Raw genomic sequence first — 18079 nt, 5'->3', positions numbered from 1 at the left:
CTCACCTGGCTTCCAAGACAGCACTCCTGTATCTGCGAGGTTCGTGTGCACGACCGAACACACATTGAGCGGCTTTCCTTCATCTCGTCTGTCATCGTTGGACCGGCGAACAACCTGCAGAGTGTCGTGCTTCATGCCAGCTATACACTTTTGCCTGAGAGTAGATTTCTCCAAGCCTTTGGTCCTCCGCAGTGCTTGCGTGAGCTTGACCTTACCAACGTTCACATCAGCGATGCCCTGGCGCCCAAGGTGGCCGATGTGCTGAGAGGCAACGGGCAAACTCTGCAAAGCGTCAAGCTGATCGGCAACAATCTGTCTCGGGAATCTGCAAGCACCCTGCTTCTAGCCCTAGTCGCATGTGAACGGCTTGAGGACTTGGCCCTCCAGGACAGCAGAGAGTCTTCCGCCTGCGACGTCATGGCAGAGGCGTTCAAGAGCAGCAGGCTTCTGCAGAAGCTCTCTTTGGTTGGTCTATGCGAAACAGGTATGAGCTGCAAGCACTTAAGCGGAGAGCGAGGTTGTCTTGACTGTTTGGCAGATCTGTTTGGCGCGTTAGAGGGCATTCTATCATTTCAGCACCTGGCTCTGAAAAAGACATCAATTAGCGACACATTGGGAGAGGCATTGGCAAAGTTCTTGACCGGCCATCACTCACCTCAAACGCTGTCACTGCTAAATTGCAGCTTTGATAGCAGAGGGGCTGCATGTATTGCCGAGGCATTATCTGCGAACTGCCCTTTGGAGCACCTCAGTTTGCAAGACTCTTGCCTAGATGCAGCAACTGTCAGCAAGTTGTGCGCGGCACTTCCTGCCAACACTGCACTGAAAAGCGTCGTTCTGCCGCAGATCAGCAGCACATCGCGAATCCTGCAGGAGAAAAATTCCACTCTTGAGCAGCTCAGACTGGAGTGTCCTGGCCGCGTGCAATTTAGCCTGTTCGTAGACCGGTCCTCGTCCGTTTCCGCACCGCTAGCGCAGGCCCTCGGATGCGCTACAAACGTGAAGATCTGGCACTGGGGGCTCGTCGGCAAGGTCGCGTACTTTGTGTATTCCTCGTTGGCCTTGAATCACTCACTGCGCTCACTACACATTGACTACGGGTGCTTTGTCCCTGGCTATCATGGCGCAAGACAAGGAGCTCTCACCAGTGCGCTCTGTGCGGCACTCAAGGCATGTGGTAGCCTCCAGAGCTTTCACTTAGACGCGCACAGGGCTTTCATTGAGAGCGATGAGACGACCCAACTAATTACCGAGATCTTTGATGCCCTGCAATGCAACCCACGCCTAAGAAAACTTACGTTGGATATCTCTCAACTGACCGTGAAGGCTGCTCGGTTGCTTTCGGTCCTGGTTGGCCAGTTGAAGAGAAGCTTCGTTGAGCTACGCATCGGGAGCACCGGCAACATGTCCAGTGCGGCCCTTGGCGTGCTTGAAGAGATGATCACCAAGAATGTCTTCCTATCCAGGGTTAGTGTAAAATGCCCTGCCTGGAAAGGTGCGGTGGGGGCTTGTGCAGCGATTGAAGATGCTAAAGAGCAGAACCAGGGTCTGCTGAACAAGGCAGCGAAATTCGTGATGAGCATTGACGGACGCCCAACAGCTTCTGCCAAACATCCCTGCGCATCTGCCTTCGACGAATTGTGCGGTACCGCATCGCTTCAGGAACACCTGGTGTCACTGTCTGGAAAATCCGAGCCCCAGGTGTCCACGGACGTGAAGAAGGCAAGGTGCTATCTGGATGACAACTACATGATCTATGCTGGAGTTGTGCGTGCGAAGGTTCTCTGCGAGGCTGGAGATGGCAGCACACAGTTTGATCAACTTACTGTTCACTGCTGGCGCTGCATAGTGCAGTACCTGAAACTGAGTGATGTGGTTTAATAACCGACTGCAAGGACATTGGAGGTCCTCGGTGGTCTTGTTTGCTGTGTGTGTGTGTGTTTTTGTGTGTTCATTTGCATTCTTGACAATAAACACATTTATGGTCTTGTTTCGTTGGCTTGTTTTAACCCGACAGCTTTAAGGAGCTCGTGTCGCAGAAAAGCCGGTGTCGTCGGCGCCTTTGGCCGTGAGCGAAAAATGGCGCATCTCGGTGGACACCTGAACCGCGCCGTAAGGGAAGCTATTTTCCTTCTCTTACGGCGCGGTACGGGTGTCTAGTGAGAATCGTGAGACAGGCGTCATTTCCTTTCGATAAAACCAATTTTCATTTCAATTTCCTTCCCTTACGGCCCTGTTCGGCTGTCCACCGAGATATGTGAGATGGCGTCCTTTCCTTTCTTTAAAAAAATTATTTTCATTTTTTTTGCCTTACGGCGCGGTTGGGGTGTCCACCAAGATATGTTTCCTTTCCTGAAATTGTCCGGGCAACGGGTCACACCGAAGGACGATGGCGTCCCGTGAATTCCTTGGCAATGCTGCAACACGCTGTCGCGTCCTGCTCTTAAAGGCGAAGCTTAAGCGTCCTCCAAATTTTTTCGTGCCGTCGCCCAGGACGGCGACCAGTGGTCAACGTCAACTCCAAATGTAACCTCGTTCTATGGCTAAGCTTGCTCCGGGCTGAGTGTCCAAGGGAATCATGATGGCTTGACTGGACTACATGTCGGTGACAGCACTGGATAAGATGATTGTCGCTTCTCTGCACTCGCCAAATGCTTGCGGAGATGATCTTGCTGTCGCTTCGAAGGTGATCCGCCGTTCGTGGAGCCGTGAGAAATTGTTGTTGTTGTTGTTAATTGCCTTAAATACGATGGCACATACCCACGGTGGGGGATTGGCCAAGGTTTGGTGCAGATCCAAACAGGAAAATAAACGAGAATAAAATTAGTTATTTATAACTCACTCATTCTTTCGCACATTAGCTATTGTCATCTGATCTGGGGGACTACCACTGCCTCAAACATGAACAAGCTGTTGTTACTGCAGGAAAAGGCAGTGCGCATCATTTCCGACTCCTCATATGACGCTCATACAGAACCCCTCTTTGATAATCGGAAAATCCGTCCAGTCCGCTTTCTGTATAGTGACACATTACTAAAGTGATACTTTAGAACAAGAAACGAAGGAAACAATATCATTGCAACATTATCGAACCTGATGAGAAATGATAATGTTTATGAAACACGTCACCATGAAATATGGCACATTCAATGAGTGCGCACCAACTACGGCGCTCAATCATTACGCGTGAGATTACCGCTCCTACTAAATATTCGTAATCTATGAAAAAAAAACCTGTAAGCTAAAAGAAAACGTAGAAGAAAGACTACGTCTTTTCCTACAGTTTTTACAACTTTGATCAACGTGTCACTTTCTTTTGTTTTTCTAACGTTCAGAATATTGGCTTTGTTATCCTGTATCCACCTGTGCCTCCTTGCTGTCGTCCTTTGTTTTAATCAGCCATTATCCTTGTATCTACCTTGTATCATTACCCAGAATGTTTTTTACTAGTATATTGTGAATTGTTTGTCCACAGATATTAATAAGAGACTTGTTCGTATAGTTTTCCGTCGTGACTCTTTATGTTCTGAATTATAAATTTGCAACTGACGTTGCCAACTATCATTTACACATGTCTGTACGAACATGAATTGTTAAGGGGCACAGACCCCGTCGAACTGTCTTCTTCAGCTTTTTGTCTGTGCTCCAGACCTCTGTAAAGATGTCGAATAAAGATGAAATAATTAATTATTAATTTAAAAAGTCATCCATGTTTATCTCAAGCGACTCATAAATATAGAGGAATCTGAGATTAAAAGAAAATAACGAATGTTTGGAGGTCTTGAAGAAATCGGAATGAAAATCGAGGAAACAAAGCAGTGTGGACAGAATTACTAAAGTTTAAAGAATTAATCACAAATAATATAATTTTGAGAGGAAAGGAAAGGCATGTAGAAGTTAACACAAAAATCTCCCGATTGCGATTATATACTTGTGAAGAAGCTGACAAACCTGCCTAATGGCATGCCCTCTGACGGTTGCACCGAAGGAGAGGAGGACGGGCAGAGTAAACGGCAGCCCTAATTGAGCGACAGGATTTTACAAAAACTGAATTCTCTGCCGTGCAAACCGCCGGCAGTAGAGGATGAAGTGATCTATCGTTTAAACGTGCCCGCATGACGCACATAGATTCGACGGCGTGAACCCAGAACGGCATAAATAAAGATTAAGGCGAGGAATCCTGCAGCGCAACAACGTCATGGAAACCTCACATTGTCTCGATGTGCGAGAACGTATGTTCCATGAGAATTTCAAATGATCGAAATCAGCTGTACCAAGGATGGGCTAATGGCTCAGGTAATGGTGTATTTGGTAACGTTCATAACGGGACGTGGTAAGCAGGGTGAGGCTCGGAACAACATGGGCAATAGGCCAATTTATGGCTGATCTCGTTAAGAAATCGGCCATCGAGTTTGAAGTAATGCCACAGTGTCCCAGGATCCACTGAAAGCGCACCTCTTGGACATTACGTGGCCCAAAGTACATTAGGGATCGGTACAAGAGACTAGTTGCCGAACTTTCTAATGCTGCCAAGTCAGGGAGGCAGTCCGAGAGAATGATAACTTGAGAAATATTACACGCAACATTTTGAAATTCCGAATCAATAGCGAGAAATTCAGCAGCGAAAATTTGTGTATAATCAGAGACCCGGTTAGAGTAACTCCTATCTAGTGTGTGTGAATAAACACCTACTGCTGCATTTTCGCCTTCTTGAGAGGAATCTGTGAAAATTGCAGCATGGCTCGAATACTGGAGCAGATATTCCTCCAGGAGGCCGTTTAGCACATTGGAAGAGAAGTGCTTGGCATACAGCGGCAGCGTATGGTCGAAGCAAGAAGATGATGCAGCCTGCAAATTGCTGACGCATTGCACGGACCTAAGCGAGACCGTAATTCTGGACAAAAAGTGCCCAGTAAACACAAATTAGGGCAGTTTGTAAAGCGGCCAATGTTTGTCTAGAAACTAAGCTGCGTTAGTGAAAAAAAATTGGAGGAGCCGCTCCAGGCATTGCCTCGAGTGCCCGTAAGAATGTGGGCATTGTGAGAAGCTGGAAGCGAGAACTTAAGTCCCGTATGCGAGCTTCTAAAAAGAGGACACAGTTTGCCACTGATTTTGGTAAACCCAGGCAAAGCCGTAGAGCGTGCCTCTCCAAAAGAACTAGAGGTTGAATTTTGTACCTAGGACAACCGGGGAACAGAACACAACCGAAGTCCAACATTGTTCTTACATAAGTCTTATAGAGAAATAAGAGAGTGTCTCTGCGCATACCGAACTTCTTATTGCTGACTCGTGTCAGGCGACCAGGAGCTCGCTCACCTTTCAGGACTATACTTCTGATATCTGGTCGCCAGTCTAGATGAGGGTCGTATATTACACCTAGGTACTTTAAGGACTCAACTTGCGGGATTTGGGCGCCACAATACAGTAGACAGATATAAAGAGGGGACGCTGGATTAACAACAGCAACGAAAGATTTGTTCACGTTGAGAATTAAATGTAACATGCCCAGCCATACTTCCAGGGCATTGAGGCAGGCCTGCAATAGCTTGTAAAGTGAATGAATGTCTCTAGCAGAATCAAAAAAGGCGATGTCGTCCGCATACACATACACTTTTATGTCACCCTGTATTGGTAAGTACCGCATAAGTATGCTAAAGAGTAACGGAGACTGTACCGAACCCTGAGGCACACCCCTAGTCTCTGAAAAAGTTTAGGAAGTAAAGGAACCGTCAGAAGGTAAGAAACGTCTATTTTTTGGGAATTCCTGCACCCATCCAAGAATGGAAAAAGGCGGCCGAATTTCATCAAGCTTGTTCAATTGTATTGAATTCTCTAGAAAGAGAGAGAGACTCTTTAATGAAGGAACAGAGAATTTAACCGGCGTTTCAATATCGCTGGCATGCTACTCTGCGTAGGGAGGGGAATTTGGGAGATAAAGACTGAAAGAGGTGGAAAAAAGGTGGAGATAAAGCGTGGAAGAGGTGGAAAAAAAACGAAGATAAAATGCAGCCATGAAATGGGTACTAAGGATGCAGTGGCGATTATTGATGTATCCTATGGAATGATGGAGTGCATAGTCCGACGAATGGGCTGACGAAGTTCACTTCAAGAAGAATGCATGAAGGTAACCTGCAAGTGAATTTAGAGCTTATCGAGATGTCCAATGTCTTTTAAATATGTAAAAAGAAAGTTCATTGCAAGTCTCTGTTGCCTAAAGCAGGCTAAGGGGCCTAAAACTTTGTCCATTGTTAGGGGCACTGGGCAGAGCTTCTGCATGCAATGTTCATAGTACGCACGCTCGTTAGCATACGCAGGGCACTCAAGCAGGATATGTTCCACAGTTTCTATCGAAGCACAGTTGTCACAATGCGGACTGTTCATTTGTCCAAAACGGTATCGCAGGCCATTTGTATATGCAGCATTCAGACGAAGTCGGTGATAAAGTGTTTCGAGTTGTCGAGGAATTCTGGGTGAGAGTTGATCTAAGATGTGAGTCGATTGAGTGAAGAAATTGGTACTGATGTGTCGGCAAACTCCAAAGCCGATACGTTTCTTCGTACGCAAAACATTTTGCCATTTGGGACGCATCAGATTTCGTGAGAAAACTTCGAATGTATCTCTGATGTTGATGGCCCTTACGGGCCGCTTCATCTGCTTTTTCATTAGCCATAATGCCACAGTGAGCAGGTACCCACTGAAATGTTATGCAGTGGCCTGCGGCAATAGCTAAATGATGGATATACCCAATGTCCAGGAAAACTGGCTGGTGATCCGTTTTCTTCAGCAGATTGGCCAGGATCTGCAGAGATGCTTCTGAATCGGTGAAGATAACCAAACGGCCGGCGGTTCGGCGCAGGATGTAAGAAACAGCTTCCTTAATGCCGTGAAAGTCAGCTGTTGTAGAGGAGGTCCTCCGCTGCAGCCGGTAAGAAAGGGCATGGCCTGTTGTGGGCACATAAAGGCCACAAGAAGAAGTTTCTTTAGTAGTTGAACCATCGGTGAAGATATGGGTGTGCTGCGTATATTGTTCGATTAAGTAGGCGAGAGTAGCTTGCAGAAGTGCTGCCTTTGGCATGCGGCTCTTTGCATTCACACCTGTAACAGACTTCTTCACATTTAGAGGAGAGAGTGTCCATGGAGGAAAGGCCAGAGGTAGTAATTTCTGAGGCTGATTAATAGTAGGAAGGGGCAGGAGCTGCACTGCCTGGCCAAAGCTAGAGTTGCTGTGAGTTAGGTGGACACGGTATATGCTTTAGCGATATCCAAAGCGACTAAAGCCGCGAACTCTTTCTTCTCAATTGCAACCCTAATTCTGCTTTCCAAATCTAAATGTGGAGAACAAATCTAGCACCACCGACGAAACTCTATTGAAATTACCCCACTGACCTATTTTATTCTTCTTCTCCTTCTTCTTCTTCTTAAAACATGGCACATGCCAACATGCGGAAATTGGCCAAGGTGTATTGGCATAAACTAGGAACATTCCGCATGCGATTGCGACAAAATTTTAGCGCCAAGCCTAATTTTTGAAAAATGTATCAATGAAAAACGACAGAAGAATATTTAAAATGAAATAACAGACAGAATTTTGGTGGAAAAAGAAGAGCTCAAAGAATTTTAAAAGAGTTAGCAAATCAACCTACCAGTTGCAATTATCTAATCATAGAGAATCCCACAAATTGAACCCAACTCAAGTGCTTTGGCGCTCGCCCCGAACGATACTAACACTGGTAGTCTCTTCTGAGCCCTTCTTCTTCCGCTCCTTCCCTTGAGGGGGCCAACTTCTTTCTATCGCGGCTCATGTCACGTGCATCCTGATTTTTTTCTCTCTGTTTTCTTTGTAATGCGCGCTCCTCTTCTGCCATGGGGGAAAAATTCGATTTGGCACGTGCACGACGTCCGCCCCCCCCTAATTGGATGGGCCAAGGGCGCTTTCGGCTGCTCGGCTTTGTGGAATTGCAACGCGGGTGCTGGCGATGGATGCGGCTGGGACCTATCCTTTGAGGCGGCTCACCCCATGAGAGGCTGCACCGACTGTCATGCAACTGCAAGGGAAGTTGCGCTCATGAAGCCCGATGCATGGCAGAGGCAGGCCTGGGTTCATACTCAGGTTGGATCTATGAAATCCGGCTCTGAAGGCGGTGTACGAAAATTCAAAAGGTTTTCAGATACAGTGCGATCTCCCTCCTGCAAGTGGGGGAGTGCCGTCCGGCTAGTGACGCGGCGGTTTCTGTTTACAGGGAAGCCAGGACCTCGCGGTGGCGAAGCAGAAAGTTGGGTGAGTTGCGCAACGTTCATGATGAAAAAATAGCGCAAAAGCAACACGAGTGAAGGGAAGGGAACGCCGCAGACGAGCGCAGATAGCGCATGTCTGCGTCGTTCCCTTTCCGTCCCTGACGAACCTCGCGGCGGGATCCCCGAAGCCAGCCTTTGTAACTCAAAAGATCTCCTCGAGAAGATAGGCGAGCCGCACGGATTTAACGGCCGTCGCAGGGCGCCTAGGCCGGGGTGGTTAGTAGGTCCGAGCGCGAAAGCCTCGATGTTGTGGAGGACCGGCAACAAAGCCCGAGTCATTTCATCATCGTGTGTTCCATGTGTCTTGCTTCCTTGTGTCCTCGTCCCTCAGTCGGCAGTACGCTTCTGTCAGAACTACGCAATCAGTAGAAAAAGAAACGGCACGATTGACGAGCTAACGTATCCTTGATTCTGTGACACGTTGCACTGCAGTTTGTCAATCGCGAACATCAAAGCGCAGGGAGCACTGCCAGGAAGATGCGAATGGGAACGAGCCGGAAGATTGTTATCTTTGTTAAACGATCGCGACTTTAGTGCATGAGCTAGTCCTGAGGAACTCAGACTTTGCCGTTGACCTCAAAATTTTATACTAGTGTTCTGAGCAAGAGAATAGTTCTAGACAGCTAACGGCAAAGATGGCGAGGCTCTCACAATTGGAGGCCGTCAATATCGAAGGTGGGCCTAGTTTTTAACCTTTCTTATTAGGCAGTATGGTTCGCAATCACCATCATCGTCAGCCTGACTATACCCAGTGCAGGGCAAAGGCCGCTCCCATATCTTTCCCTGTCCTTCGCCAGCCGCATCCACCCTTTGCCTGCAAATTTCTTAATCACATCCGCTCGCCCAACTTTTTGCCGCCTCCTGCTACGCCTGCCTTGTCTTCGAATAAACTGCTTTACCCATAAAGACCAGCGGTTATCTTGCCTCCACATGACATGCCCTGCCCAAGCCCATTTCTTCCTCTTGATTTCGACTAGGATGTTATCAACCCGTGTTTGTTCCCTCACCCACTCTACCCGCTTCCGGTCTCTTAACGTTACACCTATCATTTTTCTTTCCATGACTCGCTGCGTGGTCCTTAACTTAAGCTGAACTCTTTTCATTAGCCTCCACGTTTCTGCCCCGTAGGTGAGTACCGGTAAGATAAAGCTGTTGTACACTTTTCTCTTGGGGGAAATTGGTAAACTGCCACCCATGATCTGCGAGAATTTGCTATATGCGCTCCACCCCATTCTTATCCTTCTAGTTATCTCCCTCTCATAATCCGGATCAGCTGTCACTACCTGCCCTAAGTACACGTATTCCGTCACAACGTCTAGGCTCTCGCTGCCAATTGTGAACTGTTGTTCCCTTGCTAAGCTGTTGAACATTATCTTGGTTTTCTGCATGTTAATTTTTAGACCCATCGATCTACTCTGCCTGTCTAACTCATTGATCATCATTTGCAGTTCACCTCCTGAACGACTTAGCAAGGCAATGTCATCAGCGAATCGCAGATTATTTAGGTATTCTCCATTTATTTTTATTCCATACTGTTCCCAATTCAGGCCTCGAAATACCTCCTCTAAACATGCGGTGAACAGCATTGGCGAGTTCGTGTTTCCTTGCCTCACGCCCTTCCTTATTGGAATTTTATTCCTGACTTTATCGAGGACTATAGTAGCTGCGCAGTTGCTATATATATATCTTCCAGTATTTTTACATAAGGCTCTTCTACCCCCTGATTACGCAAAGCCTGTATGACTGCTGCGGTTTCCACGGAGTAGAATGCTTTCTCGTAATCAATGAAAGCTATATATAGAGGTTGGTTTTATTCGGCGCATTTCTCTATCACCTGATTGATAGTGTGAATAGGATCTATTGTGGAATATCCTTTACGAAAGCCTGCCTGATCATTTGGTTGATTAAAGTCTAACGTTGCCCTGACTCTATCAGCGATTACCTTAGTAAATGCTTTGTAGGCAACGGATAGTAAGCTGATCGGCCTGTATTTTTCAAGTCCTTGGCGTCTCCCTTCTTATGAATTAAGATAATTTTTGCATTCTTTCAAGCTTCTGGTACAGTCGAGGTCATAAGGCATTGCGTATACAGGGTGGCTAGTTTTTCTAGCACGATGTCCCCTCCATCCTTCAACAGATCTGCTGTTACCTGATCCTCCCCAGCTGCTTTCCCCCTTTTCATTGTTTCTAAGGCTTTCTTTACTTCATCTTTCGTTACTGGCGGGATGACGCATTGCTGTGCACTGCTGTCTTTCTCATTAACGCTCTTATTACATTGGCTACTGTACAGGTCTGTGTAGAGCCCTTCGGCTACGTTAACTATCTTATCCATAGTGCTAATGACATTTCCCTGCTTGTCTCTTAATGCATACATCTGGTTTTTACCTATGTCTAGTTTCCTCTTCACCTCTTTTAGGCAACCTCCGTTCTTTAGAGCATGCTCTCCATATTAAACTTCCTTATGTCGGCTACCTTGCGCTTATTTATTAACTTTGATAGCTCTGTGTGTTCTATTCTGTCGGTAGGGTTAGACGCCCTCATGATTTGGCGCTTCTTAATGAGATCTTTCGTCACCTGAGAGAGCTTTCCGGTATGCAATCGAACTGTCCTACAGCCTACTTCTACTGCGCACTCCGTAATTATTGATGTCAGATTATCGTGCATTGTATGAACATCAAGATCGTCTTCCTCAGTTAAAGCCGAATATCTGTTTTGCAGCGCTATCTTAAACTGCTGTGCTTTCTCGCTTACGAGTAACTCGTTAATGTTCTTCTTCTTCACTAGCTTCTTCCGTTCTCTCTTCAAGTCTAAGCTAATTCTAGACCTTACCATTCTGTGGTCGCTACAGCGCACCTTTCCGAGGACGTACACATCCTGAATGATGCCAGGTTTAGCGCATAGTATGAAGTCGATTTCATTTTTAGTTTCACCATGGGGGCTCTTCCAGGTCCACTTCCTGTTTTCTCGTTTGCGGAAGAAGGTATTCATGATCCGTAAATTATTTCTATCCGCGAATTCAACTAATAACTCTCCCCTGCTATTTCTAGAGCCTATCCCATAGTCACCTACCGCGTGGTCGTCACCCTGCTTCTTGCCCACCTTCGCATTGAAGTCGCCCATCAGTACAGTGTACTGCGATTTTACTTTATTCATTGATGATTCTACGTCCTCGTAGAAACTTTCAACGGTCTGGTCATCATGGCTGGTCATCATGACTTTTGTATGGCGCTGCTAATTGCTGCTATATGCGCAGGATCGGGCGACTTTCTGAAGTCATTTTTTTCTTTTTTCTAACATACTAGGATATTTCACGTAAACAGGAAAGGGCAGGACGGCCAAGCCAGCAGAGATTCACACACGTGGACAAGTGCATTACACCACCTGTAACGTAAGTATGTGCCCGAAATGTGACACATACGGGCTCTTAGATGCCTGAAGGCTGCATGAAAAAGAAGGGGTGATTTTACTGAACCAGAGCCGAGAAATCGAGCACAAACTTTTTGGGGCTTTCCGTGGGACGCACAACTTTTCGGACACTGCTAGTAGTGGGAATGTTTTTCGGATGTTTTCGGGAAAAATGAGCACCTCCTCTGGAGATTCCAATGTCCCGATGGGTTATTTTTGGGAGATGTTGTGGTGGTTTTGTGTTTGTTGGGAAATGACTCAAAACGTCCCGTCACAGACGCCTCCACAGGCACGGAGTTACAAAAATAATGTACTTACGAAGAAACTCATTGACAAAATAGTGTGACTTGCTCCACACAATACCCAGCAGCATGCATTAGGACGCGTCGTCTAGGATATGGTCTTAGAGTGCCTCGATCGGCATTTTTATTAACCCTGGCTACAGTTAGCTCGGACATCCTGTAGAAGCATGTGTAAGCAGAGATGATATTTGTGTAGCATGAGCGAACAGTGTGGAAAACGTCAAACATTTTCTGGGAGACTAAATCTATAGACTACCAGATGTCTGAAAGGGCATATTGAGCCTTCCAGTAGCTTTAGATCTTAAGACTAGTGAAAGCAAAATTAACACATAAACTGTAGAAACGAGCAAGGTGAGATTGGAATATTGGTGGCGCAAAGCAGAATTGAGAAATTGCATCAAATGTCGCAGAAATTGAACATAGATTACAACATGAACAAAAGCCTTGAATGGCGGGCTCGGTAAGAAAAGTGAACCAGAACAGGATTCAACGTTCAAAAATGGAGGCGGGCTCTTACAAAAGAAATAAAATAATTAGGCAATTTATTTACTTGTACCGGGTGGCATTTGCCACGGGCCCGATACAAAGGAGATGCATATATTTATCTTGTAAAACAGGCCTCCGGCTCCCGAGCCGTCAGCGGCTGGCGCTTAAGAAGAAGACGACGACAAGAGCTGAACGTTCCGATGCTCGTGCCCCTGGCTAATCCCCCCCCCACCCGCGGGTATGTGCCATCGTTTCTGAGGCAACAACAACAGCTCGTGTGTGCTCTGGACTGGAAAGCCATCAACAGAGCCTTAGTTCGTCAAACCAAAAATACCGCGCCTGATAAGATATTATTCAATAACCGTGATCTTTCTGGCCAAGAACTGCCTGATCACTTCAATAAAGCATTTGTCGATAGCATCACGTCAGATGACAGTCTGCTATTTACAGCACCTTCAATCAACAGCCCAGTTAACACTTTTGTTTGTCACCCAGTAACCGAGGAAGAAGTATCTAGAACATTTATGCAACTTAACAATAGCAGAGCTCTTGACATTATTAATTTGCAAATAAAACGCATAAATCATAGTTAACAGTTTATTGTTCTTGTTCTCACATACATTTTCAATTTGATCATTGAGTATGGTGAGTTTCCTATGGAAATGAAAAAAATCAAGGGTAAGATTCATGCACAACGGTGGCGATCGAAATGATGTTAAAAATTACAGGCCAATATCAGTAATAGCGATGTTTTCGAAAGGGCTACAAAATATATTGTTATTTAAATTAACACACTTTTTTTATATGTTGAAGTTTTTTTCTGACGCGCCGTATAGATTTAAAAAGGGGAGATCTGCTGAAAATGCTTTGCTAACACTGAAAGAAAACATCATGCAAAATATAGAAGATAAGCTTTTCACCCTAAGCCTAATCATCGACTTTTCTAAGGCGTTTCACTCCCTCAGCCATGACATTCTTTTACACAAATTACATCTACATGGAATACGAGGAACACCCCTAAATCTCACCCGATCTTATTTTTGCGACCGAAGCCAGTGCGTGCATATTATTAATCAGCAGTCCTCTTTTCTACCCATCAAAGCCGGAGTGCCTCAAGGCAGTATTTTAGGAAACTTTCTCTTTAATGTGTACATTAATGACATTATAACCATTGATTCAAAGGCTTAATTTATTATCTATGCCGATGACAGCAACATTCTGTTATCTGGGCCTGATTAAAATAAACTTGTAATATGGTGTAATGACTTTCTCGAAAAATTGGCTTTGTGGTCACAGTGTAACAGACTCAGGATTAGTCCGATAAAAACAAAAGTAATTATTTTTCGGCCGCGACACAATTTAGTGAACCTACAAGATGTTGTTCAGTGCGAAGGGGAAGAAATTGCTGTAGCTAAGGAACATAGAATTCTGGGAGTGTTTTTCCGAAACATTAATCTCGGATTCACACATTGACAACGTATGCACAAAACTTTGCAGGACAACCGATGCCTTATCGCGATATGTCGATCTTTTCTCCCAGTTCATATTAAACATCAAATCTACCACGCCCTGTTATCGTCATATATTAATTATTGCAATTTAGTGTGGCTAGCAACTACTAAAGGGAACATTAAAAAAATCCACATGTTACAAAAAAAAAATGTTCTCTACGTAGCTAACATTGGCTACTTTTCTTCTACTGAACAATATTTCCGTCAGTACAATATCGTCCCCATACAAAGTATGTATGAATGTCGCATGTTGCGCTCATATTATGTTTCATCAGGCCATTTCATACAATTTTTTTCTACAATCGCATCCCTTCAACATAACAGAAATAATTCATTTACACGCAGCACTGATTTATGGCAAATTCCCCGTTTCCGCACCAGTTACAAACTACAGTCCCTTAAGCACAACCTCCAGTTAATTTTAAATAAATATTCGAAATTGACCAATCCCAGACTTAACCAGTTGCGACAGTACTTCGCATTCGTATAGATGTTCTTCTGAATAACTGCTTTCCATTGTTTCAAATATTTTTTCTTAATATTTTTTTTCATCGCACAACCATTGTAATCACATTCTATAAACTTTTTTTCTTTTGCACTGTTTTTCTACCTCGTGCTGGACTCATGTTATTTATTTTGATTTTGAATGTGTTTAAAATCATGCATAAGCGTGTTTAATTTTCTGTTTTACATTACTACAAAATTGTATACACGTTCTACTTGTAACCACATTTCACACGTCTGTCTGTGCTGTGTGTTTCAGTATCTATATTTTATGTTCCTTTATTTTTTCGGTTTTAAATATTTGTGGGACATGTCCTGCCTTGTAATACGCTGGGCCCTGGGCCTCGTCAAGCTGACAAATGCAGCTTTTAGCCCAGGCGTCCCACCAGAATTTTTTTCAGAAATAAATTGAAATTGAATTGAATTGAATTGATCGCTGCTGCTGGACTAAACCTGAACTGTACTGGCAGTCGTTCGCGACGCAGCGCTTTGGAAGCTGTCCTGCATTACACGTGGTGGAGGTGCCAGCGATCCCCTTATCCTGGAGCTTCTCAGCCGCGCCATTTCAGCGATGCCTGAGACCGCCACCCAACCTGCATCACCGCTTCCCTCGGCTGTCATCTGTTCCGGCGCAGCGCGGCAGCGAGACCCTGCCAACTTCATCGGCACGGATGACACGGATGTGGAGGAGTGGTTGGCCTCCTATGAACGCGCGAGTGCGTATAAGGATTGGGACCACAGCAACCACGAGGCTGACATCTCCAGCTGGACGGATCTCAAATCTAGCCTGACAGAGGTTTTTTTCCCTCCCGCTGTGTGTAAGCTTCGTGTCGAGCAATGCTTGCGCAGTCGGGCCCTACAATGTGGCGAAAACTTTTGTATACTACTTAGAAGATGTCGTCGACCTTTGCAAGCGCATCAACGCTTCCATGAGCAAGGCGGACAAGATCAGAAATATTTTGAAAGGCATTGGGGATGATGCCTTCCAGATGCTCGTTGCCAAGAATTCGGAGTGTTTGTCCGATGTCATCAGCTACTGCCAAAGCTTCGATGAGCTGCGCAAACAGCGCCTTCCCCCCCCCCCCCCGTGCCGGCTTTCAGGAGGCATTTTCCAGCTTTGCGCTTCCTGGGGACGCTGCTATGGACCACCGGTCGCTCCGCTAGCACGCTCAGCAGTTTGTCTCTGAGGAAGTCGCCCGCCAGCTGTGCTTGCCTATCTGCCCACGTTGCCTGCACCGCCGCTCACTCCCTAACTCCAGCGTGTCACGCAGGAACAGGTGTCCGAGGTACTGCCTCCTCCCCCTCCTTCTCAACAGCCACTGAGAACTGCTCCTCTAACGTACACTGGTATTATGGCGCGACAGCGGCCCTCACCTGCTGCACCTCTCTACAGGGCTCCTCACCACCTGTTAGAACCCCAGCAACCTGGAACTCCAACTTATCATGCTGTTGCCCGCCTACGATCTCAGCCGCAGCCTCTCAACACCTGGTGCACGCAAGACAACCCACCTATTTGCAACGCCTGCGGAGTCGCTGGCCACGTGTCTCGTTCGTGCAGCAGTCGCGACCATCCTCCGCGACGCACGACATTCCGCCGTCCTCCTCGCCGGCGTCACACGAGCCGCCTCCGGATGCCTCTTCTCCTAGTTACCATTTCCGCTCCCACCGTTCGCCGTCTCCTGGCCGACGTTCCCGTTCTCCGACGCTCCGCCGCCAACCTGCCGTGCAGGGACTCCGGAACTTTTTTTGAGTGGGGGGAAAAACTTCGAGCTTATTTTGTTATTTATTCATCTAATGCTCATTTACATAATAAATTTTATATTTTACCGTTTTTTTTTTCAATCTTCAAAGGTTGATGCAAACTGTCACGTTGTGGTGAACACAGTCCAGCTGAAGTAAAGATCGGTAAGTAATTAGGAAACATCAACGAAAATTAGCCGTGCGTTCGGTGAGTGTCCGAACTTTAAGTGTTGCTGCGCGTGCTCGAAAAATATGTGGCCTCAGGAGTGCAAGATTTGTTCCTAAATTGATGTTTCGTGAGCAGGAATTCAGTATTGTCGTGTTCTGCCAGCTCTTGTATTTCAGCGTACTTCAAGCGCCCAGCGAAACCACAGACACGCGTACGTGAAAACAATTTGGCTTTTGGTCTGTACGTGTATCGCTCGTAAAATTCATGCTAAGTCGACGCAAAACCCAAGAATTGTAGGAATTTATTGGTTATTTGAGTTGACGCAAAAATTTTCAGGACGCTTAAGCTCAAGGGTGTTTAAGGGCGCTTAATGGCGTGGTATGCCGGCACGGCTATGGCTGCGCCGCTTACACAAACGCTCTTCTTTGTTCAGGGTAGTCAGAATCAACTGTGCGTCACACATTCCATTCTTATTCTGCCGGTATCACCCCCTGTGCTTCTTGCGAGTGTAAGAGCTCATGCTTGCCACGCTCGACTTGTGTTTCGTAGGCGCTCTCGGTTCAAGTTGTTACTTCGTTTCGCGTTCTGTTTTTTGTTGTTACTTGTATGTGGTGACGTCGAGGTGCATCCGGGTCCTGACGAAACTGTTCTTAAAACACGTTTAAATGGGAAAAAAGAAAATGAAGCAAAAGCTGTGTGCTATTGAAAACCACCAAGCGGAAAACAAGGCTTCCATGTCGGATCTGAATGAACGTATGACTAATCTAGAAATATCGCTTGCTAAGCTTCAGGATTTGCGCAGCGAGGTGAAAGAATGCAAGGAGAATTGCGAAGAGCAGAAGGCCCAGCTTCTGTCACTTATTGGTAAAGTTGATGACGTTGAAACCCGAAGAAGGAGGTGCAATTTAATTTTTTATGGGGCGAAAGATGAAGGCGAGCATGAAACGTACGAAAAGGCTGAGGAACATATCATAGAAGTTTTCGAGAAAAAGCTACAATGGGAAAAGTTCCCAATTGGGAGAGCTCATCGTTTTGGAAGGTACAGTCCGAATAAAAGGCGGCCAATTATAGTCAAGTTCCTCTTGTTCAAGCACAAGCAGGCAGTGCTATCAATTGCAAAGAAATTAAAAGGTTCAGATATAAGTGTCTCGGAGGTCTTGTCAGAAAATGTGCGTGAAAAATGTAAGGACTGTGTGATTACTCTAAAGCGAATAAAGTCGAGACTGACAAAGTAAACCTCAAGATTACTACGCTCTATATTAATAAGGTGAAGTTCATTTATGACGAATCCCTGGATGCAGTTGTACGAGCAGATTGACAGGGTTTGAAAACGGATGAGTCGGCTCTTTCTTTTCTTATTGTGAATTGCAGAAATGTTCGAAATAAAAGTGATGAGTTTGCTAGTTTCGTTGATATGTCTAGGCCAACGGTTGTTCTTGGATCTGAATTCTTCCTTGATGCCGACGTTGCGGATGATGAAGCGTTTCCGATTGTTTTGCTTGCTACCGTAAAGATAGAAATCGTTTCGGTGGTGGGGTCTCTACTTTAGTTGATAGGACATTATTCTGCCGAAAAATTTTAATAGAGGGCAGTGAAACTGAGATGCTGTCGGTAGAGATTACATTGAAGAACGGCAGGTCATTATCAGTATGTTCGTTCTATCGCCCG

The sequence above is a fragment of the Amblyomma americanum genome, chromosome 1 (genome assembly GCF_052857255.1).
Source record: "Amblyomma americanum isolate KBUSLIRL-KWMA chromosome 1, ASM5285725v1, whole genome shotgun sequence".
Lineage (NCBI taxonomy): Eukaryota > Metazoa > Arthropoda > Arachnida > Ixodida > Ixodidae > Amblyomma > Amblyomma americanum.
Note: the sequence above shows the minus strand (reverse complement) of the source record.